The sequence below is a fragment of the Bicyclus anynana genome, chromosome 13, assembly GCF_947172395.1.
Source record: "Bicyclus anynana chromosome 13, ilBicAnyn1.1, whole genome shotgun sequence".
Taxonomy (NCBI): domain Eukaryota; kingdom Metazoa; phylum Arthropoda; class Insecta; order Lepidoptera; family Nymphalidae; genus Bicyclus; species Bicyclus anynana.
In genome coordinates this window covers 16,590,378-16,602,671 of record NC_069095.1, presented here as the reverse complement: position 1 = coordinate 16,602,671, position 12,294 = coordinate 16,590,378, and the positions used below count along the sequence as shown (strand labels likewise).

The 12,294-nt window shown below is 35.1% G+C and overlaps 1 protein-coding gene across 5 annotated transcripts in view; it reads right to left on the bottom strand.

The window, feature by feature from the left end:
- The window catches only part of LOC112058072 (myosin-8), a 188,925-nt gene that overhangs the window by 111,034 nt on the left and 65,597 nt on the right, over positions 1 to 12,294 (bottom strand). The window contains exon 2 of one of the 5 annotated variants that reach the window (XM_052885183.1): positions 3,014 to 3,070. The exons of the other annotated variants lie outside the window; for them this stretch is intronic. The gene's annotated coding sequence lies outside the window, so the exon portion shown is untranslated. The remainder of the gene's footprint in view (positions 1 to 3,013; positions 3,071 to 12,294) is intronic. 5 annotated transcript variants of the gene reach the window in all.

Below are 12,294 nucleotides of genomic sequence, written 5' to 3'. Positions count from 1 at the left end.
GGCCTTCAAAAACATCCTAATACATGAAAATTTTCGCTTATATGTTGCTTCATAACCTCCTCTGTCTAGCGGTGAAACTCCCGTTAAAATCGTTTCAGCCGTTCTAGTTATTAAGCCGGACAAACAGACAGACAGACAGACAGACTGATATAAATTTGAAAAACAAGCATGATTCTATTTTAGCATCGTGTAAATAATATAATAATAAGCACTTGATCAAAACACAGATATTTTGATGACACAGAAATACATACCAATTTTATTTATGTTTTGATGATAAATAACATAATGTAAGTTAAAATCCATTCAGCCGTTCCAGATATTAGCCCAGACTTAAAAAAAAATAAAAGAAGCTTGATTCCGTTTAGGATCGTGAAAATAACTATAACCACTTGACCAAAACACAGATATTTTGACATCACGGACAGACATTCCAATTGTATTTATATATTTTGATGATAAATAACATATGTACACCCAGCTTTATATTTGAAACCGGCTAAAGTGAGAACACACGTGCAGGTAATGTGGCTACAGTCCTTGACACGCAGATTAAGTTGTAGAAATTAATTAAAATAACACTGCATGGCTCGTAACACAAAAATGTCAAAGGTCTCGTGTAAACACACTTTTCGAGTGTTAGACCTTTGACATTATTGTTTTTGTTGTGTTTTTCACACTGTTGTGTAACAAGGAGAGGTGATGAATTGTTTTGTTGTGTTACGCAGACTTCAAGGTATAATAATTATTGTATACGTTTTAATTTTAGGTAGCTATAGGCAGGGCCGGCCCGTCCATACGGCGAACGGAGCAGTCGCTCCAGGCGCCAAATCCTAGAGAGCGCCTAAATGATAATCTTAGTCAACTGTAGACGGTGCCGCGCCTGATTTTCAATTGGTCACCCCACAGTATGACAGTCAAGGTCTTCGCGTTCCATTCTTACTTTACACTCATAAAATGGTATAGGTATCTGCATTTTATTAGGAGCAAACAGAAGAGGCGCCATAACTGGATCTCGCTCCATTAAAAAGTTACTTCGGGCCGGCGCTGGCTATAGGTATAAGTCTGAAGGATCAAACTTCTACGATGCATACAATACATACGAATTTAAATGAAATTAAGTCTTTGAATGTACTATTAAGTATTTGAATGGCCTATAGCACTAGATTATAAGAGAGTGCTTTTGAAGCTCTACAGTTCTTTTACTCATATCCCTAAGTATATTTTACAGCCACCATGCTTCTTCAACGGAATTTGGTGGGGTTAAATTGATAATGTTTAATTCAGATTATCATCAACAGATATTAATGAGACGTGATTTGACTTCCGCCTTCAGCTCGGAGAGGGCAGGTTCTAATCCGGTCTGGGGCATGCATCTCCAACTTTTCAGTTATGTATATTTTAAGAAATTAAATATTACTTGTCTAAAATGGTGAAGGAATAACATTGTGAGAATTTTCTTAATTCTCTACGTGTGTGAAGTCTGCCAATCCGCATTGGGCCAGCGTAGTGGACTAAGGCCTAACCCGTCTCATCTCTCTCTCTCTCTCTCATAGACTCTTGCTCAACAGTGAGCCGAATATGGGTTGTTAATGATGATGAATGATGATGAATGATAATGTACGAGATCATCGGCGCTCAGAAGCACCGGGATGTAACACTACCAACTTCCCAACTATTATGTTTTACTGAAAATTTCTTAGAAGAAAGTAAAGCTTAGTATTTTATTGCTGAACCCAAGTCCAGAACCTCATGACCACACAGGGTAACCATTATATGTATAAATTAAATTAATAAAACAAACTATGCTAGTTTGATTGTCTCATTTATGTAATATTAATAATATTTAAATTTTCCGCGATTTAAGCTGTTTGGAAAGCACAAAGAGCTACAAAAATACGCCAACTGGTATATGTAGAACTCAATTTTAGGCTATCAAGTATTCAAAGCTTAATTAAGCGCTTGCATGTATCGCAAAATAATTATTATAAAAGTGTTACCAAAACCTGTTAGGCCATTAAACCTGTCCCGAACATAATAACTGGTACTTACGCAATTCAATTTAAGCCAAAAGTATTAATAACAATGGACATGCAACTCGTGTCTATCTAGATGAAAGCAGCCGATACACGGACAACAAACCGACGTGACAGATACACAATTACGTCATTAGAACAGTAAAGCCGTCACTCCTAGTTTGGGAGCTGCTAGCACAATTGATGATAAAGATTTATGTAATCGATAGCTTTTGCCCTCGTCTGAATGAATGGCGAATGATATATCCGCCCAAAATATTAATACCTACTCAATCCTATGCTCCTCTGACATTTTTTGTATTCAATGACAAGATAGCCCTTGACTGCCATCACATTTTAAGTAGGTAGCAAGGCAAAAAATTTTACCCCAAATCTCTGATGTGTGAAGTCTGCCAATCCGCATTGAGCCAGTGTGGTAGACTATTGGCCTAACCCCTCTCATTCTGAGAAGAGATTCGAGCTCGGCAGTAAGCCGAATATGGGTTGATAATGATGATGATGAAACTCTGATGGTTTCTACGCGCCATCACACCCGAACGCTGAATCGCTTAACAGTACGTCGTTTTGATAAATAGCCACATCAATCACCAGTAGCAGACGGCCTGATCTAATTTAGAAAATGAAAAGTTCTAAATTGACCTCAGCTAGGGATGGAACCATGGACCTCTTTGTTGAAAACCACACAGCATTACCAATTGCGCCAGTAGCCGTGGTACGCATTTATATGCGCGAAGAACGCTCATGTGAATTTTATTTGTTTATTTATTACTCTTAACTTCTAAAACATCTTGTAAACATTCCAAATTTATGACAAATTAAACCTGTTTGTCAAACAATTTAATAAATTGTGGCTTTGTTTGAAGCGTTTGTCAAACATTGGTCAATGAAAAAAAAAGTTTGACAAGCAAGTTTGTGAAACATGTTCGTTCAATCATGATCGAATCATGATCGTTACCAAAGCCTTAACCAAAACTCACCTTAAGTTATCTGCTCAAAGTTCCGGCAAGACATTTTCAAGAAAAGAGATTCCTCACCTGCAACAAAATAAAATCGTATAAAAACAAAATGTCAACCACTCAGTAACGCTAAATACCCGGTTTCTTGACACCAATTATGTAATTTACTTGGCAGTCAGACTTGCTTTTTTACGCACCTTTTTTTCCTTCTTGACCTAAGGCCACGAAACGGGCGAGGAACATGCACGATTTCGAATTCGGATAGCATTTTAATATGCCATTAGTACCTACTATAAACATTAAATTAAAATTGAAGAAATACACATTTTTAAGATGTGTTTCTAGTTAAGTGTAAAAAAGCCTCATATTTATTTTACGATTACATTTAATTTACATGTAGTCTATTCATAAACTTTCCAATTTTTTAATATAATTGAAATGTGTTTGAATCTTATCTGTTAGTTTTAACTAAATAACTACTTCTTCAATCAATAAGTGCTTTTTTATTATAAAAAAATATATTTACCTAAGGACACGTGACAATAAACATAAATGAACTACTTGTTTTTCTTATATTTAAAATAAAACATCCTTAATTTTTTCCTAATCATTATGTACATTAGTTAGTTAGTTTTAATAAAGGTTGCCTGACTAAACCTAAGCTAAACCACTTTTCACATTTTATTTCTATCATAATTTATCTCTGTTTCACTTGTGTTTAAATTTCTGTTTATATAAGTAAAGACAAAATAAATAAAATAATAATAATTAGATTGTCATTACAACAAATCAAATTATTTCCAGTCGCTCAAGTTCAAGCAGGCACTACAGTATCACAAAACCGCTTGTTTCATTGCCCCAACCAGATGATTATGTGTTCTTGCATAACACAATCTAAGTGCAATGTCGCATTCTTATGGAAGTCATTCACCCACCGTATTGGATTTACCATTAGAACATGCGCTGAGGACTTTCTCTATTAAATAAGTAAGCTTTATGACAGGTTTTCTCACCAAAAGTTCACCAGTCGTCTGTTTAATTTTATCTCCAAATGTTTTGTCATGTAAAACTTTATTTATTTATGTCAATAGTACTCGTAATGTAAAGTACACCTATTTTAATATTGCCAAAATTTAGTTTTCCGTACTTTAGAGAAATCCTAATGTAGTCTTTTCTCTACTAATCTATCCCTAGTATGTTGTTTTTTATTTTTACTCCCTACAAACACTTTTGTTAATTGTTATAGACCAGTAGGTAGGTTAGTACCCTATGCGACTTTAAATCACGGTGCTGGGTTATCAGATTGAGTTCTTCTTTCTTCAAAAAAAAAACTCGGTTATTTATTCTTAAGAGTAGTGAAGTTAGTGATGTTGCTCTCCCGTGTCTCAGGGAGCACGTTAATTCCATCTGATAGCGATTCGTTTTGAGTCATATCATCCTAAGCCCGCCAACCTGCATCGGAGCAACGTGTTGGATCTAAGCTACTAAGCAGTACATCATATGCGAGTGTCATCATATCAGCCGGCAGACGTCCACTGCAAGACTTTTGTAGGGCTTCACGATCATCACATCATCACATCACAATCCTGAGCCCCCTGCATCCAGCGAATCTCTGAATCGCTTAATGTCATCAGTCCACCTGGTGGGGGGTCGAACAATACATTGGGACCCCTTATGCGAGTGTAAACATACCATACTATATTCGAGTAAATAAAAATAGTTAGTGTATACAATTAACCTTTAAAAATAAAATTCTAAACGTATGAAAATTAGCGAATTAGCCGCAAATTATTATAATAGCCGTAATAACACGTCGGTCTGTTTGTCAGACTTGTATGAGCGACCTAATTAACTTATTTTACGCTTATGAATGGATTCCGCGAAATCTTCAACGTAATTAGTAAGTAATTAGATATGAGTACACCTCCATATATGCTAACATATATATATATATAATTGTCCTCATTTAACTACATTGTTTGCGTAATACGAGTAAGTTTTTTTTTCGCAAATTATCACTTGAAATGTAGGGTTCACGATTGTAAGTTAATCTTTACTTATAATAAAACTTTAACAGAACAAACTCTGTAATTCATTGAAGATATTTTGAGAATTTTTGGAGGAGGAATTGGAGGACATTAAGTATATTATAATCTCCAAAAATATGTTTTTTTTTATTTTTTTGTCTGTGTTTTTTGTGGACCGGGCATCACGCCGAAACTACTGAATGAAATGAAATAAAACTTGACGAAAAAAATCATACGAAGATGGGGTTAAACAGGGGTTGAAAGTTTGTATGGAAAGTCCTTAATTTTTCATGTGTACTGCCAGAAAAATACATAAAATAAGGAGATTTTTCACAATTAACATCCAAAGGATTAAATAGGGATTTGAATTAATGTTTGCAAAATTACGATTTACTGTTTAAATCTCAATATTTCATACCCCTACCCAGTCTAACCTAGGAACTCATAATCTATAGCCAAAGGCGAGCTACTAGACCAACGACAGGTTAGAGCTCTACTAGTAGTAATTATCGATAGTGCACTTTCCATCAGCCTAGACAGGCAGGTTGGCAGCAACACAATAACGTGTGTTTGTATTGAAGCAACAACTTTCGCTCACGCCTGACCACTTTCCTCGATGCCCTTAGATGCTAGATTTTAATGCTTGCACTTGACTTACCTACAGTCATACTTTCTTACTAAGGCCAGAGATACACCATAAAACATCCTACTAATATTATAAACGCGAAAGTTTGTATGGATGTTTAATAACTCTTTTGTCTGAAATTTTTTTTTTTTAAGAAATTATTAAAAATGATATTTGTATCCCGAAAGAATCCATGGTTTCCCGCGATTTGCAGACTGATGATTTTGGTGATATGAATGTTTGTTACTCTTTCACGCCTCGACTACTGAACCGAATTAGCTGATATATATATTGGTATTGAGATATATTATAGTCTGGATTAACACATAGGCTACTTTTTATCCCGGAAAAATCCATGGTTCCCGAGGGATTTGTGAAAAACTTATTCCGCTAATTATCCCGGAGAAATCCATGGTTGGATTTACGAAAAACTAAATTCCACGCGGACGAAGTCGCGGACGTCTGCTAGTATTATAAACGCGAAAGTTTAAATGATGTCTGTATGGATACTTGTTACTCTTTAACGCCGCAACTACTGAACCGATTTGGCTGAAATTTGGAATGGAAATAGATTTTACTCTGGGTTAACACATAGGCTTTACATTCATCCCGGATAAATCCATGGTTTCCGCGGGATATGCGAAAAGCTGAATTCCACGCGAACGAAGTCGCGGGCGTCCGCTAGTTGCTAATAAATTCATCAAAACAGTTACACAAATATTACGGAAGACAACACGGCCAGCTTCATCTCGATTTGGAAACACAACGTCGGTATAAACGCTGGTGTTATGACAACAAATCGATTTAACACTCGCGCTGATAGATTTATTATGAAACTAGATAATATTCAAATCGATATTAGCATCGGCTAATCGATTCGCGAATGGTCAATGTTACTGGCTTTACGATCTTGTTTTGTTTTTTTTTTTAATTTTAAGCCACTCAGGGAAATAGAAGGATAATTATGCAACTAAAATAGTAGAAAAATTTTAAACAAATAATATCGAAATATCGTCTACAATTTCGAGTTATGTGTTCAGGAAGTGTAAAAACTATATATACGTAAATATATATGGAATTACAGAAAAAAATTTGCATGTGTGCGCTTTGCTAGTGTTATAGCCTATTATTCTGATCACTGTTTGTGGTGATTTTCAAGGGACGTAACCGATCTATAGTATAAAATTATCATTGCATATGGGATTGAAACATTACAATATAGAAATGAAAAATGAAATAAAAAATATACTTTATTGCAAAGAAAACAATATTTAAAAAGAATGCTTAATGTGTACCAGTCATTTCGGAATGTTCACCGCTAAAGGGGAAAATATGGGTACACAATGACTCTCAGTAATTTCAGAATTTTCACCCCTGAAAAGTAAATAAGGGTCAACATTTAGGTTAAAAGTCCTTCTATCTTTCAAACTATATATTCACGAAAATTGTTGCAATGACGTGTGTTTTAAGAATTCTAGAAATTCCACCTCTGAGTGGTAGATACCCACAAATATTTGGCAGCGATGAAGAAATGAGATAAGTAATTTATAATAACTTTTTGCCTTCCCGTGGAAATGAAGAAAAATAGAATGGAGTATGCGACCATTAATCAACAGTATACAGTTAAGGGACTTTCCCATTTTGTTTCCTGTTGTCACGCCCACGACCATTCTCTAGTGTGGAAATGGTTACAAAAAAATTTGCGCATAATACATTTCCGTAAACGCTTATACTAGTACTAGAAATATTATGAATGTGTATGAAAAAATTGCAGTTGCATGGGAAATTATTTTCCTTTACATAATTTATGTTTTATCTTTATAAAGTTACTAGCTGACGCCGTGCGGTTTCACCCGCGTGGTTCCCGTTCCCGTAGGAATACGGGGATAATATATAGCCTATAGCCTTCCTTGATAAATGGGCTATCTAACACTAAAGGAATTTTTCAAATCGGTCCAGTAGTTCCTGAGATTAGCGCGTTCAATCAATCAAACAAACAAACAAACTCTTCAGCTTTATTATATTAGTATAGATAAAGTATTTCACATTATATTTTCTGTAGAATTTACCATTAAATGTTTCACAATTTATGCGTCCTTATAGGGCCAATTTTTAATAGTCCACTTAAGAGCTAAAGCCTCCACTTTCCTATTGGAAAAAGGCATTAGGATCTTGGACCAAACAGCTCCAATGCTGAGAATTTCGTTAACGAAAATTTAGATTTTGAAGCAAAATCTAAAGCCTCCACTTTCCTATTGGAAAAAGGCATTCGGATCTTAGACCAACTAAACTGCTCCATGCTGAGAATTTCGTTTACGAAAATTTTGATTTTTAAAGAATAATCTAACGCAGATGATCATGCAATCAGCAAAAAAAAATTAAAAAAAAAGATCCGTAATATACGAAAACTCAATGTAATTTGACAAAAAAGTAAAGCAACAAAGTAAAAGATAAAATTTCTTATCGCTATCTCTCATGAAGTATTGGCACAACATCTGACATTAAAATTGAAATGAAACCAAATGATTCCGACGAGTGGTCATTAATTAAACATTTGAACATTTACATATCGCTTGAACGATAGCTTATAAATGACGCGGTAACATGTTTCATAAACATTGATCAACCATCGCTTTATATTAGTCAAGGTAAACATTAATGATGTGAATAGTTTTAATTTCTCTTGAGTAACATTAGTATTATAATACTAGTGTTGTATATTCTAGCTTCTTATAAGTAAAGTATATATGAATACCTATATCAAAGGACTAAATGCATGGAAAAAATGTTTAATAATTTTAGATTTATTGTTTAAACAAAAAAAACACTTTTATTAATTAATAGAATAATAATAATAATATGTTTGACGACCTCCGTGGCGCAGTGGTATGCGCGGTGGATTTACAAAACGGAGGTCCTGGGTTCGATCCCCGGCTGGGCAGATTCAGATTTTCTTAATTTGTCCAGGTCTGGTTGGTGGGAGGCTTCGGCCGTGGCTAGTTACCACCCTACCGGCAAAGACGTACCGCCAAGCGATTTAGCGTTCCGGTACGATGCCGTGTAGAAACCGAAAGGGGTGTGGATTTTCATCCTCCTCCTAACAAGTTAGCCCGCTTCCATCTTAGACTGCATCATCAGGTGAGATTGTAGTCAAGGGTTAACTTGTAAAGAATAAAAAAAAAAAATAATAATAATATTATATGATACAGTTTTCAATGTGTTGTTTTAAAAATTTTAATTAACTAATAATAATACTATGTACTTTACATTAAGTTAAATTAATTGTAAAATTTTGTGAAGATAAGAAAATAAAAGGCTATTTATTTTATTATTTATAATATATGAAAACTGTGGGTATGTCTATGTTTTTGAATATGTATGTGGTATTGACTTCTTGCCGCTCTAGTCATGTTACATTTCAACTATCTTTCTACAAACGCTAACGCTCTGAAAACTAATAAATGTATAAGAATGACAAATCCAACTGATAGGTTGACCATGTGACCCATCGATAGAGAATGTCATTGCCTTATTTTTTATTCTTTACAAGTTAGCCCTTGACTACAATATCACCTGCAAGTGATGATGCAGTCTAAGATGGAAGCGGGCTAACTTGTTAGGAGGAGGATGAAAATCCACACCCCTTTCGGTTTCTACACGGCATCGTACCGGAACGTTAAATCGCTTAACGGTACGTCTTTGCGGGTAGGGTGGTAACTGCCGAAGCCTCCCACCAGCCAGACCTGGACAAATTAAGAAAATCTCAATCTACCCAGCCGGGGATCGAACCCAGGACCTCCGTCTTGTAAATCCACCGCGCATACCACTGCGCCACGGAGGCCGTCATAAATTTTACACAACCTACACAGATCTTTTTCAAAAGAATTTATGTAACATGGCTAGAGATGGCTAGAGGCTCTAGTACAACCATAGTAAGCTATTATTAGCATAAAGATAAACTAAAAACTGCATTATCATATTAGGTATCCGTTGGACGTATTTTTCAATATTTTCTTATGATATGCAGATTTGCTTAATCTTATAGTTACTTTGAACATTACCATTAACATGTATTCATTATATTAAAAAACTAATAATATGTAAGTTGATACATGTTACTTGAATACGAATTTAACAGAATAAACACGTACACATGATATTCTATTTGCAGCACTAAAAAGTGCAATAAAAATAAGTTATGGCTCACAGAAAGAAGAAGAAGAAGAAGAAGAAATATACTTTATTGTACATTAAAAACAAAAATAAACAATAACTTATAATAACACTTAGAAACTAATGTACAAATGGCGGTCTTATCGCTAAAGAGCGATCTCTTCCAGACAACCACTGTGGAAGAGAAAAAAAAAAAAGAAGTTATGAAAGGCTAGAAAGAGCGTGCAATGTACGATTATACATACATTACGAATGAAAGCGGCGCTAGGTGTGACTTGGAAAGAGTTGTTTTTGTATTTTAATAGGATTTTATCCCCATATTCCCACGGGAACGGGAACTACGTGGGTGAAACCGCGGGGCGTCCTTAAATATAAACATTTAAGTCCTTCAACTAGAGAATAACACGAATTTTATTTATAACACAAGTTAATTATAACCATACCCTCAGACCTGTCCACGGTAACGGATTAATCTTTTATTTATTACACCATGTGAACCGAACGATTCGGGTCATGCACGATGTGTAATGACAAGCATACACGACGCGTTTTAACGCGAACCTTCGAATATCATCATCATTATCAGCTTACATTAACGGTCCACTACATGGCCAGCTTGAGGGGATATACGCCTTCGAATATATTCGTACTTATTGCGAACTAGATAACCCAGTGTCTTACAAACAAGTAGCAAGGGCCCCTGTACTAGGTGGAAAACCCGTATTACTGGGTGCTAAGTCCAAAAATAAAACCAATTGTACATTGTCAGCGAGTAACATAGACTATATTTTTATTTTCGTATTCTCACGAGTACAGGAACTTTGGGGATGAAACCCAGTAGTATATAAATAAAAGAATTGCAACATAAGAATGATACAAGTGATTTTATTTCTTCACCCATAGAGATTGATGGATGATTAATGGCTTTTAATGCTAATATGACAAAAAATCTTTGTTCAGGTCAATCATAATTCATATCCTTTTCAAGGCACATGTATTCAAATTCAAAATTATTGTATAGTATCCAGTAGCTTACTTTATAAACACTTTTGAAACGTCTTGTTTGAATATTTCTAGAGCCGGCAATAAGCTCAACATTGTTAGTTCAGTCAACTATTTGCATTAAAAAAACAAGACTTATAGGCGACGCGACTCGCGGTACAACGCGCCGTGTGAAGCCAACTTAATCGTAATATACTTGTTGCGAAAGTTAAATCGAGTAGGTATCCGAATGGTTAACGCTTCATTAACTCTAATTCGCTGGTTATTTTATTTATGACCACTTGCAAAAACCTTGCATACAGTTGCTACATCGAAAACTGTTTCAGATTTTTTTAGCGATAACCGGTCCCAATATTTACTAAAAACTTACATTATATTATATAATAAAATGACTAATTGCATATGAAAGTCATACCATCTATCAAAAGCCATGGATTTATGTTGCCGCGTGCGGGTTTTTTGTTTTTATTATAACTTTTCAGTTTCTTTAAGACGAACCTTTTATTTTAAATATAACTAAGTAAGTACAGACAATGTCATTCCTGACTTTAATACATTCTAATTAGTAAATTTTACTTCGATGATACCAATATAATTGATATGTTTTTGATAATTTGTGTCAAAAACAGTAATATATAAATCATATAATATATTTTTTTGAAATGGTCTTCTTTCATTTGATACCCATATTGTTAGGATAAGTCAAAAAACTTACCCATCTCCCATCTTTTTTTCATTTATGATCGCCACTTTGAAAATTTATGTTGCCTGTGTAACTATCACAGTTCTGACGAACTCAATAACACCTCATACGTCAATATCCATCCATCCAGCCGTTTGTGTAGTAGGGCGTGCCAAAGAAATGGAAACACATACACACATACAAACATACATACATACGCGAGAAAAACATTACCCTCCTTCTGACGCAGTCGGATAAAAATACCCTACGTATCTACCCCCAACGTCTCTCATCAATGAAAAACTACATTAGCAGCGAGTAACATAGGCTATACATTATCCCCGTATTCCCACGGGAACAATAACTACACAGATAAAACAACGGGACGTCCGTTAGTACAAAATAAAGCAATGCATCATAGCAGTTTCTAAGCCAGCTTTTATACATTCGTGACATGAATAATATCAATAAAAACCTGAGATCGTCGATTGCACAAGTGATATCGGTGAGCCATTGAGAGCATGGCCCCTGGGACCAAACCACCAATTAGTTGCGTTTTGTTACGTGTTACGTTACGTTTAATTCACAATTGTTACAGTAACGAGTTTATCGCGAGTGAATACACTGATTCAAATTGGTGCGCGGGAGATTTTATTGCCTCCTATTGTTAGGGCGTGGTTTGCTTTGGTTATACATTTTTAATCGAATACATTTGTCTTTGAGATTAGCTGAATATGTTTTGGTAGTAGTTCTTTGTGATGTTGCTGGTTAGGGCAGCACTACTATAACTACT